The sequence below is a fragment of the Schistocerca gregaria genome, chromosome 3 (genome assembly GCF_023897955.1).
Source record: "Schistocerca gregaria isolate iqSchGreg1 chromosome 3, iqSchGreg1.2, whole genome shotgun sequence".
NCBI lineage: Eukaryota > Metazoa > Arthropoda > Insecta > Orthoptera > Acrididae > Schistocerca > Schistocerca gregaria.
Genome location: NC_064922.1, coordinates 343,142,730 through 343,160,662, shown reverse-complemented (window position 1 = coordinate 343,160,662; position 17,933 = coordinate 343,142,730). Strand labels below are relative to the sequence as shown.

Here is a 17,933-nt window from a genome sequence, read left to right as displayed (position 1 = left end):
GATGAATAGACCCCATTCCTGTCCTCCCAACAAGGAAAACTCCCTAGCAGTACCGGGAATTGAACCAAGGTCCTCCCTTAGGTAGTCAGCCATGCAGACTGCTTAGCTACTGCGACAGAGGGTGCGGGGGAGGTGTAAGGTATTACTAAAGGCAGCAGAAAAGAAGTTCTGCTGTTACGCTTGACAATGTGAGCAAGATTTAAGAAAAATGACACTTTCATAGGATTTGTCGACTTATAAAAGGCGTTCGACGCTGCAAAAATATGCGAAATTTTCGATACTCGCAGGAAAATGAATGTAAACTATTGGGAAAGACGGACAATATTTATATGTACAGGAACCAATAGGAAACAAACAAAGTGGAAGACCAAGAAAGCGGTGTTCGAATTAAAACGGGCACAAAATAGAGAGCCAGTCCTTCTCCCCTACAAATCAATTTTTACATAGACAGGAATAAAACAGAGGTTAAGAGTGGGATTAAAATTCAGGGTGAAAGTATCAGTTCTATGATGACTTTACTATCTTCAATAAAAGTGAGAGAGCCGCGCGGAGTTGCCGCGTGGTTTGAAGCGCCATGTCACGGACTGCGCGGCCGCTCCCGCAGAAGGTTCGAGTCCTCCCTCTGTCATGAGTGTGTGTGTGTTGTTCTTAGCATAAGTTAGCTTAAGTGGTGTGTAAGTCTGTGGACAGGTGACCTCAGCAGTTTGGTCCCTTAGGAAGTCCCACACATTTATTTAAAAGAATAACTACGGCATCTGTTGACGGAATGTTTTATTCAGTACGAAATGTGTATTGAGAGTAAATCGAAGAAAGATGACAGTTATGAGGAGTAGCAGCTAAGAAATTAATAACAAAATTACCATCAAAATTGCGAACCAATTAATAGACGAAGTTAAGGAATTCTGCTACCACTGGACTCACATTCGGGAGGCCGACGGTACGGCCATCCTGATTTAGGTTTTCTGTGATTTCCCTAAATCGCTGCAGGCAAATGCCGGGATGGTTCCTTTGAAAGGGCACGGCCGACTTCCTTCCCCATCCTTCCCTAATCCGATGAGACCGATGACCTCGCTGTCTGGTCTCCTCCCCCAAAACAACCCAACCCAATTCTGCTACCTTGGGAGCATAATAACAAGTGACGAACGAGACAATGACGGCACAAAAAGCAGACTATCACAGGCAAAGAGGGCGTTCCTGGCCAAGAGTACTCGTATCAAATAGAAACTTTAATGGCAGAGAAAACTTTCTTAGATGGACGTCTCGAACACAGCATTGTATGGTGGTGAATCATGAACAATGGGAAATTCGGAACAGAAGACAAGTAAAGTGTTTAAGATTTGGAACTGTGCAAGGATGCTGAAAATTAAATGAACTGGTAAGATAAGAAATGAGGAGGTTCTCCGTAGATCCGGCGAGAAAAGGACTATATGGAAAACACTGCGAGGAAGAAGGGACAGGAATTATTGGACTTGCGTTAAAAAAGGAACTAGAAGGAACTATAGAGGGAAAAACAGTAGAGGAAAACAGAGATAGAGTACATCCAACAAATTACTGACGACGTTGGATGTAAGTGCCACTCTGAGAGGCAGAGATCGGCAAAGCAGGGGAATTCCTGGGGTCGGTATCAAACTAGACAGAAGACTGACGTCGCCAAAAGAAAGTGTATCTTCATAAGACTTGATAAAGAAACTATCAGAGTGCAACTATGTTGGCTGAAATGCACAGTGCCCTGGAGAGCGTAGATGCAGTGTTGATAGCTACAAGGCCAAAGATAGTCACATCCCCTTGTATCGGATTTTCCGCACAGTTACTCGCGCATGCTATTTTTGTCGTACCAGCAACTGCTTTATAGATAAGGCATTTCTGTTTCGCTTGGATTAACAGCTGCCTCTTAACTAATTATCGAAAGCTGGTGAAAAGCGACATGAACGCTATTGTAGGACACTCCATCGTCTGACTTTTGTTTTTAAGTACTATATAAGTAATGTACCGTGTAAAATAAGTGAATATCTCAATATCTGACAACGTTTATTATATCGGTAATCGTAGCTCTCTAATTTTAATTAACGAACTAAATTGCGGACGTTTCACAGCATGTAATATGAGACGACAACAGCTATAACAACATCATTTTACTCCTCCATGTTGTGAATGTACTCCATAGAAACATTCACAACATTTTTTATTAATTACGATAGAACGCCAGAACTGATCCAACGTAACAAGAATATGGTGAGCAAGATGTATGAGACAGGCGAAATACCCTCAGACGTCAAGAGGAATATAATAATTCCAATCCCAAAGAAAGCAGGTGTTGGCAGATGTGAAAATAACCGAACTATCAGTTTAATAAGTCACAGCTGCAAAATACTAATGCGAATTCTTTACAGACGAATGGAAAAACTGGTAGAAGCCGACCACGGTGAAGATCAGTTTGGATTCCGTAGAAATCTTGGAACACGTCACGCAATACTGACCTTACGACTTATCTTAGAAGAAAGATTAAGAAAAGGGAAACCTACGTTTCTAGCATTTGTAGACTAAGAGAAAGCTTTTGACAATGTTGACTGGAATACTCTCTTTCAAATTCTGAAAGTGGCAGGGGTAAAATAAAGGGAGCGAAAGGCTATTTACAATTTGTACAGAAACCAGATGGCAGTAATAAGAGTCGAGGGGCAAGAAAGGAAAGCAGTGGTTGGGAAAGGAGTGAGACAGGGTTGTAGTCTCTCCCCGATGTTATTCAATCTGTATATTGAGCAAGCAGTAAAGGAAACAAAAGAAAATTTCGGAGTAGGAATTAAAATCCATGGAGAAGAAATAAAAACGTTGAGGTCTGTCGAAGACACTGTAATTCTATCAGAGACAGTAAAGGACCTGGAAGAGCAGTTGAACGGAATGGGCAGTGTCTTGAAAGGAGGATATAAGATGAACATCAATAAAAGCAAAACGGGATTAATGGAATGTAGTCAAATTAAATCGGGTGTTGCTGCGGGAACTAGATTAGGAAATGAAACGCTTAAAGTAGTAGGTTGGCTCGTGGGATTGAAGGGACCAGTTTAAAGTCGTAAATGAGATTTGCCATTTGGGGAGCAAAATAATTGATGATGGTCGAAGTAGAGAGGATATAAAATGTAGACTGGCAACGGCAAGGAAAGCGTTTCGGAAGAAGAGAAATTTGTTAACACCGAGTATAGATTTAAGTGTCAGGAAGTCGTTTCTGAAAGTATTTGTATGGAGTGTAACCATGTATGGAAGTGAAACATGGACGATAAATAGTTTGGACAAGAAGAGAATAGGAGCTGTCGAAATGTTGTGCTACGGAATAATGCTGAAGATTAGATGGGTGGATCACATAACTAATGAGGAGGTATTGAATAGAATTGCGGAGAAGAGGAGTTTGTGGCACAACTTGACTAGAAGAAGGGATCAGTTGGTAGGACATATTCTGAGGCATCAACGGATCACCAATTTAGTATTGGAGGGCAGCGTGGAGGGTAAGAATCGTAGAGGGAGACCAAGAGATGAATCACTAAGCAGATTCAGAAGGATGTAGGTTGCAGTAAGTACTGGAAGATGTAGAAGCTTGCACAGGATAGAGTAGCGTGGAGAGCTGCATCAAACCAGTCTCAGAACTGAAGACAACAACAACAACAACAACAACATGTTGTATCAAAACATAGTCATAATCGGCTTCTACGTTCTTAGCCAGTGAGTGTAAATTACGAGGTACAACTTCTGCAGATGGAAATCTAGGCAAGTGGAAACCTATCATTATAGTGCCGGCAAACCTGACGGATCACACTGAGTTGACAAAACTCAGGGGACAACGGTATGAACATATGCAGATGGCGGCAGTATCGCTCACACAAGATATAAAAGGGCAGTGCACTTTGGGAGCTGTCATTTGTACTCAGGTGATTCTTCTATAAATGTTTCCAGCGTTATTATGACAGAACGACGGTAGTTAACAGATTTAGAACGCGGAATGGTAATTGGAACTAGACGCATGGGACATTCCATTTCTAAAATCGTTAGGAAATTATTCTTAGATCTACAGTGACAACAGTGTGCCGAGAATACCAAGTTTCAGACTTTCACCACGGGCAACACAGCAGCCGACGGTCTTCACTTAACGACTGAGAGTAGCGGTGTTTGCATAGAACTGTCAGCGCTAATAGACAAGCAACACTGTCTGAAATAGCCGCAGAAATACCACGAACATATCTGTTAGGACATTGCAGCGAAATATGGCTTTTAATGGGCAATAGCAGCAGACGATGGAAGCGAGTGCCTCTGCTGAGAGCACGACATCGCTAGGCTCGCGACCATATCGGTTGGATTCTAGACGACTGGAAAACCGTGGCCTGCTACGGAAGTCCCGATTTAAGTTGGTAGAAGCTGTGGTAGGGTTCGAATGCGGCGCAGAACCCACGAAGCCATTGGTACAAGTTGTCGACAAGCCATTTTGCAAGCTGGTAGTGGGTCCATACTGGTGTGAGCTGTATTTATATGGAATGTACTGGGTCTCCTGGCCAAGATGAACCTATCATTGACTCGAGGCCACTTGTATTCATGGAGTTCATGTTACAAAACAACGATGTCATATCACAAGGCCGTGACTGGTTTGATCTGAAGAAAATTCTGGACAAAATCGTGCTCCGGCAACACTTTCGCAATTGTGGGCAGCTATAGAGGCAGCATGGCTCAATATTTCTGCACTGTTCTTCGAACGACTTCTTGACTCCATGCCACGTCGAGATGCTGCAAAACGCAGGGTAAAAGAAGGGTCGACACGATATTACGTATTAGGAGGTATCCCGTGACTTTTGTCGCCTCAGTGTAAAGTGATACCCCTGGATGCTACTAACACTTTCAGGGGCAGATAAGGGCTGCGGATAGCATTTATCTTATCCACGTAGACGCCTAATTACACTGTCAGCGTAAACGTTGTGTTGCTGTGCCGTTCATGTTTCACACCTACTTGTATTTTGACAGTTACGGCTTTGTGTAACTGACGTTTTCCTGGCTTAATGAGCCTTCCACGAGATTCTGGGACGAGAATCGGATGACGTTGTCTGCTTGATATTTACTATCAGCCATGCGGACAGCTCTCCAGCTGCAGGCCCATCCCAAGGATCGGTCCTGTCAGTGCACCTTGATCTCATACACACAGCCGACGCTTGTTAACTAGTCCCGGCCTTGTATCTACTTCAGTAAGGCAGTGACACTGCCTTCTTCGCAGTCCATCTCTCTTTCCGTCCCAACGATTCCTCCAGTTCCATCATAAAAATTTCACCTCATATTGTACCAGTGGTGCTTCTCCACCACCCCTGCAGAAATCTAAGCAGGAATTGCTGGAAAAGGCACGCGATCTCTCTATCTCCGAGATCTCTACGTGAAAACCCACAACTTTCCTACTCACGTAACTAAAGCACTAAATTATCTTGGACTGACACTCGTTCAAAAGCTAACCTCGAAACACTACGCGCTAACCATCCAAAAGAAACAGCTTAATAGGCCGAACTTGATAAATACGTACCTGCAATACCCTCATTAATCACATCTTCACCTCTGCAGATCTCGTATGAATCTCTGCCCTTCCAGATTTTGCACACGCTGCAAATTTTTGCCGGCCGCGGTGGCCCAGCGGTTCTAGGCGCTTCAGTCCGGAACCGCGCCACTGCTACGGTCGCAGGATCGAATCCTGCCTCGGGGATAGATGTGTGTGATATCCTTAGGTTAGGTAGGTTTAAGTAGTCTAAATTCTAGAGGATTGATGACCTCAGATGTTAAGTCCCATAGTGCTCAGAGCCATTTGAACCATTCTGCAAATTTTTAGGCGTCATGTACACCGCCACCTACATTTATTTAAATGTTTGTAACTCCTTCGAAGGTCTTACGAGTCCTGCAAAATCGATTCCCAAAGTGGTATTGTATCGCCCACCCTTGACAACCTTGATCTGGTACCCCGCCTCTATCACTCTTCCTTATACTTCAACATTCTCCATTATCTTCTGCAGTAGGCAAAATGATTTTAACAAAACTTAACAGTCTTCCTCACGCAAACTATGAAATCATTCCCGAAAACTACGCGTCCTATTGACTATAACATACTTAGTCTCTACTTTTGAAACACATGATTTCTTACATCACTTCGTTTCCAGTACCATCTGCATCCGAATCAGGCACCTAGTAATTGCTATTAGAAGCCCACAGCAAGCTATTCTTATAGTTTCCCAAGCACACATACCACAATCTTACCAAAACCAATGAGATTATAATTTTTATTTTTGTCAATATATTTGTATATTTTTTTATAATATCTTGAAGATAAGACATGGTGATGATCCTGGGAGAGGTGGGGGGGGGGGGGGGGGGGAGGGAGGGGGTTATTGGTAGGAATGAAAATAACAAATTAGGAAAGTAGCGTTTATCGACAATGGGTTCCTCTATCCTCCTTCCTTACATTCTGAAATCATCCGCAATAACGCAAACAACACACTATACAGGAACATATCACACCCGAGTGATGTAATTAACAAGCGTTTCTACGGATAAATGGGGATAATGTCGTATGTAACGGAGATGCGTTCCAAGCAGAGAGCTGTCGTTGGGTGTTTTGGGGGAAAACCAATGCATCGCAAATGCACATGGGCATTTGCACAGTGAACAAAAGCACGCTGAGTCGTTGGGCGACGTCAACCAGTAAGGTGGTACCATACGGGCATACATTCCTTCCCAGTTAGGTGGCGTATGGCCGTCACATTGATCAGAGATTGAAAAAGAGGGTTCTGATGCCAAAAGTGTGGGGAATAATATCGTTTATTGGAATCCTGGATAAAACCGACCTACTTTCAGAAACAAAAATGTGTTGTATTACTTACTGAAGGCTACTTGTATGTACGTGTTATTTCCAAAACCACCGGAAGGAACGTAGCGCGCTTGCATTCTCAGAGCGGGACATTGATATCCGCAAGTCAACGAAAGAGTCTTCGGACCGCGAAATTCGGCATCGTAGTCGTAATGCCGAAAGACGCCTTGCATCTATTCCTAGCACCGTGAATATTGATTCAAAGGATTCTATCAATAGCTGGCGTTTTTGACGGCGCATCCATGTGCATATTTTGCAGGGCGCTCCGGTGTTCCAAGCCATTAAACCGCTATTCCTATCCACACAGTGACCTATCCCGCCGTTTATAGCCTTTGAAATTTGGAAACAAAGCTACAGGCATGGTAAGTTGAAAGTAGCAACTCAAAGGAGCACAAAGGAGATAATCACTGGGGGCGGTATAGCTTGACCTTGGCAGACGATGTAACGGCAGTATCATGTAAATCTCTGCATAGTAAAGAACTTGTTCTTAAGGATCGGGAAATCGTATCACAGAACAATATTTATGTGTAGTCACCATTTGAGGCAACATCTAGGGACAGCCTTTGGATTGTGCGAGGGACATAGACAAAGAAAAGAGCTCCAAGTTTATGTGGAACTGCATAAATGCGAGTTAAATGTTAAGTGAAATGTTGAATAAATCAAGTGTTTTATCAACTGGACTTAAAAAAATATTAGTGTAAAACAGTTTAAGATCTGAAGCAATGTTCATCAGATTTGAATTTTAAAGGATGTACGAAGAGAGAGAAGTGCGTCATAATTTCCACACCTCAACAATACTCGCCAAGAAAATGTGCTAAATTATAGAAACATTTATTAAATACGTATCTAAAGATTTGATTATTATTATTATTATTATTATTATATTATTATTATGGTATGTATCAGTTACAACAAATTCAAGAAGTGTTTAGCCAATGGAGGTAGGTATGTGCAGCTATTTAAACTATATAAGCACCCGACGGCCCAGACTACACACTATCCCAGGCGGGGGGCACTTCGTTGGATGCTTCACGTAGACTCCTGGCGTCACCAGGGTAACGTCTGTTAGGGTATTCATTTGCAATGTGACTGTCTGTATATCACCATAGCCACCGTACTGTCAATGCAAAGGCCGCGCTCATGCATGCTGTATTTTCACGCATCTTCTCCAGTCTAGTTCAAATGGCTCTGAGCACTATGGGACTTAAATTCTGAGGTCATCAGTCCCCTAGAACTTAGAACTACTTAAACCTAACAAACCTAAGGACGTCACACACATCCATGCCCGAGGCAGGATTCGAACCTGCGACCATAGCGGTCGCGCGGTTTCAGATTGTAGCGCCTAGAACCGCTCGGCCATATCGGCCGGGCCGGCCACGGTGGTCTCGCGGTTCTAGGCGCTCAGTCCGGAACCGTGCGCCTGCTACGGTCGCAGGTTCGAATCCTGCCTCGGGCATGGATGTGTGTGATGTCCTTAGGTCAGTTAGGTTTAAGTAGTTCTAAGTTCTGGGGCACTGATGACCTCAGATGTTAAGTCCCACAGTGCTCGGAGCCATTTGAACCATCCCGGCCCGCTCTCCAGTCTGGAATCAAGTTGTACCCACACCTTCCTCCCGAAGATGACGAAAGCCTAAGACTTTAACAGTTGGATTGACAATAAGTTCGTGATTACCGGTTTTCGTAGTTTGCCACTTAACGTTTCCACCCAGTGCCCCCGTTGAATCCCGTGGAGGGCATTTGGACTCCTTCATATGCTGGTCTTCTGGATTTTAGCCGTTTCCTAGGCAGCGAGATTAAATCTGCGTGAAGAGCGATTGGATCATTTTTAGAAACTTGCTGGAAAAAGCTGTAGACTTTAGTGAGTGTTGACTGTTGAAAGATCAAATATTTGGTTGCCAGTGTTAAGCAGATGGTTACACAGTGCATGTGTGATGCTGCAAATGAGACATCAGTTTCATCAGTTATTATAATAATGTTAATTAGTGCTGGAAGGTACATATTACAAGTTTCGTAACTTGGGGTTAAACAGTTTACAGTGGCAATGTTAAGTGGACTCCAATAGTAAAGAACATATAGAGTGAGACAGAACTTAAGTTGCGAAAACGTATTTCATTTGCAAACAATCCATGCCGGAAGAACATCCCCATCTGAGTATTATAGCAGAGGATGAAAGTACTGCTTCACTTGTAAGGCTCTTTTTATTTCTCAGTAGTTAAAACACAACCGGTTTCGGCCTCTTACATGCCCATCATCAGGTGTTATAACTTACTATGCGTTCGCTGGCGATACACCGCGTCCTGTACTTGTACATCGCGGTGCTCGGGGTCCAGCACAAAGTTATAACACCTGATGATGGGATACGTAAGAGTCCGAAACCGGTCGTGTTTAAAGTACTGAAAAATAAAAACAACCTTACAACTGAAGCTGTATTTTCAACCTCTGATATTTCATTAAGTGATACGTTTGCAGACTGGTAGAATATTTTTACGACCACTGTTCTTATACCGTTTTACATGGCCGCGAGTGGACACCATTCTCTACAGAAACTTTGCTCACCCAATGTTGATACACCAACAAATCGGGCAATTTAATGCTCGGCGTGGGCATGGGAACGTCCGAATGTGTGAAACGCGCCCCTTGTATTATGCCTGGCTCCCTTGCAGAACGTGGACAAACTGTCCGTCTCGGTAGCTTCGCGGTCAACGGGGCGTATTGCTAAGCGAAGGGGACCGGTTTCGATTCCCGGCCTGGTCGGAGATTTTCTTCGCTCGGTGACTTACGTCCATATCGTCATAATTGACATTTCACTGTTGATATGACTGTATTGGCACGTTCCGAAATCCAATAAGTTAAAAAAAATACTTTGACAAATTGGAGGCATTTGGCGCCAGCTGAGCCAGCAAGGTGTTGGACTGGGAGCAGCTGGCGGCCCGCATGTGCCGTGGCGCAGCAAGTGGGGCAGGCGCGGGCGCCACCTGCCAGCCCGTCAAAACCCTCCAGCTGAGCCACGATGAAAGCACGCCCTTCTCAGTTAATTGTACTCTAAACATACGCTGCTGGCCATTGAAATTGCTACACCACGAAGATGACGTGCTACACACGCGAAATTTAACCGACAGGAAGAAGATGCTGTGACATGCAAATGATTAGCTTTTCAGAGCATTCACACAAGGTTGGCGCCGGTGGCGACACCCACAACGTGCTGTCGTGAGGAAAGTTTCCAACTGATTCCTCATACACAAACAGCAGTTGACCGGCGTTGCTTGGTCAAACGTTGTTGTGATGCCTCGTGTGAGGAGGAGAAATGCGTACATCATGTTTCCGACTTTGACAAAGGTCGGATTGTAGCGTATCGCGATAGCGGTTTATCGTATCGCGACACTGCTGCTCGCGTTGGTCGAGACTCGATGACTGTTAGCAGAATATGGAATCGGTGGGTTCAGGAGGGTAATACAAAACACCGTGCTGGATCCCAACGGCCTCGTACCACTAGCAGTCGAGATGACAGGCATCTTATCCGCATGGCTGTAAAGGATCGTGCAGCCACGTCTCGATCCGTGAGACAACAGATGGGGACGTTTGTAAGACAACAACCAATTGCACGAACAGTTAGACGACGTTTGCAACAGCATGGACTATCAGCTCGGAGACCATGGCTGCGGTTACCCTTGTAAGTAGGCTGTTCAGGTTTTTTATATTGGTAACGCCACGTAGCGCTCTGAAAATCACTGGCTGTACTGTGTGCAGTCTGTGGCTAGTTTGCATTGTTGTCTGCCATTGTAGTGTTGGGCAGTTGGCTGTTAGCGGCGCGTAGCGTTGTGACGCTGCATCACAGACAGGAGCGCCTGCGATGATGTACTCGACGACGAACCTGTGTGCACGAATGGCATAACGTCATTTTTTCGGAGGAATCTAGCTTCTGTTTACAGCATCATGATTGTCGAATCCGTGTTTGGCGACATCGCGGTGAACGCACATTAGAAGTGGGTATTCGTCATCGCCATACTGCCGTATCACCCGGCGTGATGGTATGAGGTGCCATTGGTTACACGTCTCGGTCACATATTGTTTGCATTGGCGGCACTTTGAACAGTGGACGTTACAACTCAGATGTGTTACGACCCGTGGCTCTACCCTTCATTCGATCCCTGCGAAACCCTACATTTCAGCAGGATAATGCACGACTGCGTGGCGCAGGTCCTGCACGGTCCTTTCTGGATGTAGAAAATGTTCGACTGCTTCCCTGGCCAGCACATTCTCCAGATCTCTCACCAATTGAAAACGTCTGGTCAACGGTGGCCGAGCAACTGGCTCGTCACAATACGCCAGTCACTACTATTGATGAACTGCATGGGCAGCTGTCCCTGTAGACGCCATCCAAGCTCTGTTTGATTCAATGCCCAGGTGTATCAAGGCCGTAATTACGGCCAGAGATGGTTGTTCTGGGTACTGATTTCTCATTATCTATGCACCCAAATTGCTTGAAAATGTAATCACATGTCAGTTCTAGTATAATATATTTGTCCAATGAACACCCGTTTATCATCTGCATTTCTTCTTGGTGTAGCAATTTTAATGGCCTGTAGTATAAGTTTCAGCACTTCACTTCGAAAATGCTTTTCTCACAAAACTCAACAGTAGAGTTAGCATATGTTCACTATAAAAAAAACCGGACGGTGCATATAAAAAAGAGGACATACTTTCTCGATAAAATCATGCGGCTTACAACTTAAAAATAAACCAAGTAAAATTAACCTAAGCTAAAACAGTGACTTTCCCTGGTTATTTTAAGATTAATGATGCACTATCTTCACAGTTTATCCATCAGCACTACACTCAATTATCTCATTATTGTGGTTTTCACTTTCGTCACGAATATTTCGAGGAAGGAGAAATCTATCATAACAAACTTTTGTTTCCCAACAGGTACTAGTAAAACCTCAAGTGTTTGAAATTGTACTGGAAACACTAACACCTTTTATGTTTTCGACTTGATGTTTTCCTGTCTTTGCTCCACTGTTGGTTTACAAGAGAAAAGACTTGTTCCGTGGTAGCATTATGAGTAGATACTGAAAAAAAATTACAATTTTCAGCAATTCAGTATAACAAAAAATACTAGATGACTGATTGAAATATGCACACCCCATTTAAGCTGCGGTAGATTTTATTCCCATCGACAGTCTTTGAAAAATCTTATAAAATTACAGAACTGATCACAGCATAATCTATCATTAACGCTTACATTTGTTTGTTCATTGAGATACGTGATACTGTTTCCAACATCCTCCGACTTGAATGGTTAGAACTGCTGATATTGAGCCAAATAGCAGAACTATACATGACTCTTTGCCAAATCTATCAGACTCCTGTGAATGACCTTATTCTCTTTTATGTGCAAGTACTACATTTACATTTATTTACGATTAATAACATGACAACTGATTTCCTTTGTTCAAAACTTGCATTTCTTGGGATCCCAAGGAAGAGGACTTTTGTAGATTTTTATGAAATCCGCCTGTACACATTTTCGTGCCTCAGAAAGAGGACGTGTCCAGGAAAAGACGACGTGTCCAGGAAAAGACGACGTGTCCGGCAAAAACAGAACGCATGGTAATCCTCCTTAACAGGATCTTATTCCGCGGTTTTTTCAAACGAAGTTCTTATTTCTTAAGCCTGTCCCACAAGCGCAATTAGGACTGTGGAAGCCGGACTCTACTGGTTTGTCTAACAGGCCAACCAAACGCCTGCTGTACAGATACACACCGTCCATGTAAGCTGTCAGTTTATCGGTTCAACATAACGTTAAAAGGCGACGCTGTGGACATACTTGGTTTAGTTCTAACAAGCCAAAGTTACTGTAAACGTAGATGAAACGTCTGGGGTGGCGTAACGAAGGCTATTCACATATCAGTTTCTTGCAATATCTGAAACTTGCTCTTAAAAATCGGCTTTATTATTTACGAATGGACAATGAAGCACATTTTTGCTCCTTTCTATATTTCTCCGCTGACTGAGAAAAAAAGATATTACTATGACGAAAGCAACTTAACGCAGCTTCTAATATTATCTTTTTTGAAACAGTTTAAAACGGCCTTGACCGCAATAAAATATTTATTTGCAATAGTAAGTGGTGTCGGTCAGAATATAACCATCTTCAGACCATTTATATCATGATGGTAGGCGGTGGCGGTGAACGGACCAGGTGTTAAGACTCCACGAACTTCAACAGCTCTTTGTATCACCACGATAGGGGGTGAGGATGAACAGAGCTCCGTTCACCACCGCCGCCCGCCTAATGGTATACATGATCTGAAGATGTTCACATTCTTACCGAAACTGGTAACTACTGTAAATGAACATCTGATTGCGGTAAAGACTGTTTTTAATCCATTTTAAAGAATTTTTCTCATGAGAAAGGTTGACAAAATTATTTTTTTGGCTAATAAAAGAACTACTCCCAGAGACGGCAAATGACTTGGACGAGCAGTTGACCGGAATGGATAGTATCTAGGAATAAGGTTATGGGTGTCAACAAAAATAAAACAAATAATGGAATGTTGTCGAATTAAATCATGTGATGTTGATGGAACTGGATTATGAAACGAGACACTAAAGACTGTAGAGGAGTTATGTTATTTGGACAGTAAAATCACTGACTGCTGGTGAAGTAGAGCATTCATAAGACTAGTAATAGCAACAAAAACGTTTGTGAAAAACAGTAATACGGAAATAAGTGACAGGAACCATTTTCAGAAGGTATTCTTCTGAAGCGTAGCCTAGTACTGAAGTGAAACGTAGACGATAAACAGTTCAGTCAAGAAGGGAATAGAATCTTTTGCAATGTGGTTCTACAGAAGGATTCGGAGGATTAGACGTGTAAAACGTAAGCTCCTTCCACAGGCTCCTGAGGGCCCTCCAGTACCGACAGACCGCCGTGTCATACTCTGCCAGTTGTATTATCGGACGTGGTATGGAGGGGTGTGGAATCAGCACACCGCTCTCCTGTCAGTTTTCATGACTGTGACGTCTCCGGGCAAGACATTTGTAAAATCTGTGTAATATATGCAAAAAACATTTATCTGTGTTCTTATATTTCATTTCTGTATGAACAGTTACCGATTATGTGGATTCTGTTTAAAAGAAATAATCATTTTCATTTTTATGTCCGTATAACATTATGTATGTCAATTTTGCAAATAACGTCTGTGGTCGGCGAGTGTGGAAACCGACGCAAACAATGACACTTAAAAATATAACAAAGATAAATGTTAGCATGTTAAATTGCTTATAAATAGTGGATGCTTAGGCATTACTCTGTCTGTCTTCTCGTAGCCGTGAATGTTGTAAGAGCCTGCGACGCCCTTCCGAACGCTTAGTTCGCTTTCATTTGTTTTTCGATCGAAAAAGACGCCATTGGGCACTGATGTATAAAAAAGGTGTGTACTTTGAATTTTATGTTAATTCTGAATATAGAAATTGTTAAAAATACTTGTAATAATTTGTAGCTCGCTTGGCCAGTATTTTTTCCACATTTTTAGCCCTTTTCAGTGAATTTAGCATTTGTTGTGAGGAAGTGCTGCGCCACGATCGCGGGAGCCGCTGCCGCGGCAAATTCAAACTATTATTTAATGAAAGCAGTTTTCCAGTAATAATTAAGGAGGCAGGTAATTGTACATTAAAATTATTTCTTTTAGCTCCCTGGAGACCACAGAGGAGGATTGCAGATTTTATTATGTCATTTTCATATGGACATGAGCAACTGCTAGTACCATATTACATTACATAATACATCCAACAATATTAGTGTCGGAAATAATTTACGTAAATCTGAGAGTTAAAACTTTACTTGTGTGAGATCAAAGACTGCTGCGTTGAAATCTGGTATGACTAGTAATATCAAAATCATTTTCATTTTAATTTCATGCTTTCGTGTTAGCCGTGGCTATCAGTAGTGTTCAAATGTTAAAAACATCCCCGCGGCTTTTATGTCTGGCAAGCATTGCATACTGTAGCTTCTGTGCGTGTAACAAGAGTAATTTCCAGTGCACTTTAGAGACTAAAGTAGAGAAAGACATGTTTAATTCCGTAATCAGTTACAGTAATGATACAGTGTTTCATTTCTAACAAGCCAGATCAGAGTTATGAGAGCATAGCTTTGCAAATTAACTATCATACATTCACAGCAGGAAATCTAGTGTTGTGTGTATCCCCACATAATAAGTCAGAGCGCACAAAGTTAAATTTGCAACTACATAAACCAGTAGTGAGAACTGCTTTTCATCTTTTGTGTTTGCAAAGATAATCAACATTTTGTTTACTTAAAGTGATATGTAATATAAACTGTATTATAGCCAAAGACCATAAAAGTTCAATCCATGATTTTATTACTACCAAGCAAATGAATAACATTCTTTTACTTTCAGTCAAACTGCATACAAAATCAAAGTGCATGGGGATACGTAACATGACATACAGCCGACATTACTTGGTCAAGTATCTGCTGCTCAACTGGCTTCACGGGGCCGAGAGCAACACCAAAGAAAAATCTCTGGCAACGCCAGGGATCGAATCGACGTCGTCCGTACAGCAGTCACCTCCCGCAGACCGCTCAACTACGGAGGGGGACATATTACACAAATATATCGGATACTTATCCAGAAGCTGAACCTAACAGGGGAGAACAGCAATTTATGGCGCTACATGGCTGAAATGCGGATCCATTGACAGTACACATCCTGGAGTGTCAGAGTCGCTTTGCTAATGGAGGGCCGTGTGACGGATGCAAATTGTAGAGGAAGAGAAGGTCTTGGCTACAACAAGTAGGTTCAAATGGATGTAGGCCGTACTAGTTACAAGAGCTGAAGAAACTTGCACAGGCTAGATCAGCGTGGATACGAGCATCGAATCAGTAACGCTAATGATCACGGAAGCAACAATAATATTATTAATGTTGGAAACTTCAGTGTTTGTCTCCAGTAGGTAATTTTTCTTGTTTCTTCTCGCGATCGTAACAATGTTTCCGATTATCTTAACAAAGGCACGTCGCAGAGTATTATATTCCAACAACCCTGCGATGTGCTCTGTTCTACTTAGTGGCGTCATACCGTTGTTTATGTAATTGCACACTTGACTTATCTCAACACTCCAAACCATACAAAGATACCATTGTACAGCCAAGACCCACGTACGTATATCGAATAACGTCACGAATTTGTTCTAGGCGCCTGTGCAGATAAACACATCTGTGCAGTTTCGTCATCCATACATGTTCCATTTTGATTGCACAGGCACGCTGGAGCCGGCAAAGCTGTCAACTCTGCCTGAACGTTGGATATGATTAACAACGGGCATCGTGTGTCTCATTACTCGTATTGTTCGTGGGATGCTGTCATGTCTAACTGCCGAGCGAGGTGTCGCATTTCTTCACAGTGGACTCATATTCAGTAGGACGGAGTTTCAAATCCTTCCACCCCTCTTCCCCAGTACTTTCGGCACTGTCATGATGATGATGATGATGATGATGATGATGACGATGAAGATAAGGCTTGTGTAGGCGAATGACACCAAGATCTGTGACGCCAGTTCCGCGCTTGTGTCCCATCTATACTGACCCTGTCATCGTCAATTTTTTAAACCCTTATCTTTTTTCACCTCCTTCAGCTCATCTACTCCCCCCTTCCGTCATAACTAATGAATTTGTTGTCAAAGATACTTTAACCAAATTTGTCTTCCCTTTTACCTTCCTATCTTTCTGGTTTGTGTTAGCAGAAAACGAATACTTTGTCTCACCTTGAAATAATCATTTTTTGTTTTCATTAAAAGCTTTGTCTGCTACCATACGATTAGGCAAACGTAAGTTTCGAAATTCTTGTAAACATCTTCAGACGAGTAAGAAATTGTTGTACGAAGGAGCCACGGAACACTGCAGCACCATTAAATTGTACTCTTTCTTTCATCTATTCTAAGAACCAGATCAATGAGACATTTGTGCGAGGGACTCCGTTGGTTTCCGAAGAAGACGCGACTTGCAGTAATTTGTCTGAGCAATAATTGCTAATAGCCAAAAATCGTGTTAATCGTCAGGAACAAATCCCTAATTTAGATAAACACTAATTCATTGGATTAATAAGAAGATCATTAACCAACTGAGACATCAAGTCGATACATTGGTTGATCCAAAAAGAGCAAACTGATTACTATTTTTCTAGCAATGTGATGCCATGTCCCAAGACCTTCATTGAACTGGAATAGCATATTTCGCCACTGACGTTGTTTCGTCCCCTCATAAGGAAACGAAATAGGCAAGTCACAAGGTAAACGTCTTTTATTAGGTTTTTCGTAGAATAGTTTTCTTCCCAGGAAATGAGGCTCGACGGTAACAGAAGTGACAGACGTCCTATCGTCAGACGAGAATAATATTTCGAATCTGGTTTTTGTAATACAAATATTAATACCAATTAATATCGCTTATATATAGTATGTGCTGTGCAAATCAATTAATTGGTGCTTGCGAAATTAATTTGTTTTTGTATTTATTGATTCGGTTATTTACGTTGCCTCTGTAAGGATCTGGATGCCCCCACATAATTATCGTAACAGGTAATGGTGACGTGGAGGTATGTTGCCACTGTACTGTAAAGTGAATGTAAAAGAAAAAATACGTGAACAGGAAAGAAATAGGAAAGAAAGAAAGGAAAAATAGGACAGAGAGAGAGAGAGAGAGTAGACTGGGGAGACGTATCTGTCTATGAGCTCAGATGACAAGCTGTGATAGACCGCTATTGGTGGTGCACAGGTATTTATTGGCCAGTTACGAGATGTGGCGTTTATTTTCGTATGAATTGTCCATACATTTAATATCTGATATCTAGAGGCATATAATGTATAATAGCAAGACAGAAGAACTATTCCCGAATATCTATGCTCCAGGGTAGACTGAAATAAATATGTAATTAGTTTAGATTAGATTAGATTTACTTTCATTCCAATTGATCCTCAGTGAGGAAGTCCTCCAGGATGTAGAACATGTCAGAAAAACAATAATACATGACAAATATTTACA

The 17,933-nt window shown here is 42.3% G+C and overlaps 1 protein-coding gene across 2 annotated transcripts in view; it reads right to left on the bottom strand.

The window, feature by feature from the left end:
- The window catches only part of LOC126354820 (receptor-type tyrosine-protein phosphatase N2), a 394,642-nt gene that overhangs the window by 278,072 nt on the left and 98,637 nt on the right, over positions 1-17,933 (bottom strand). The window lies entirely within an intron of this gene.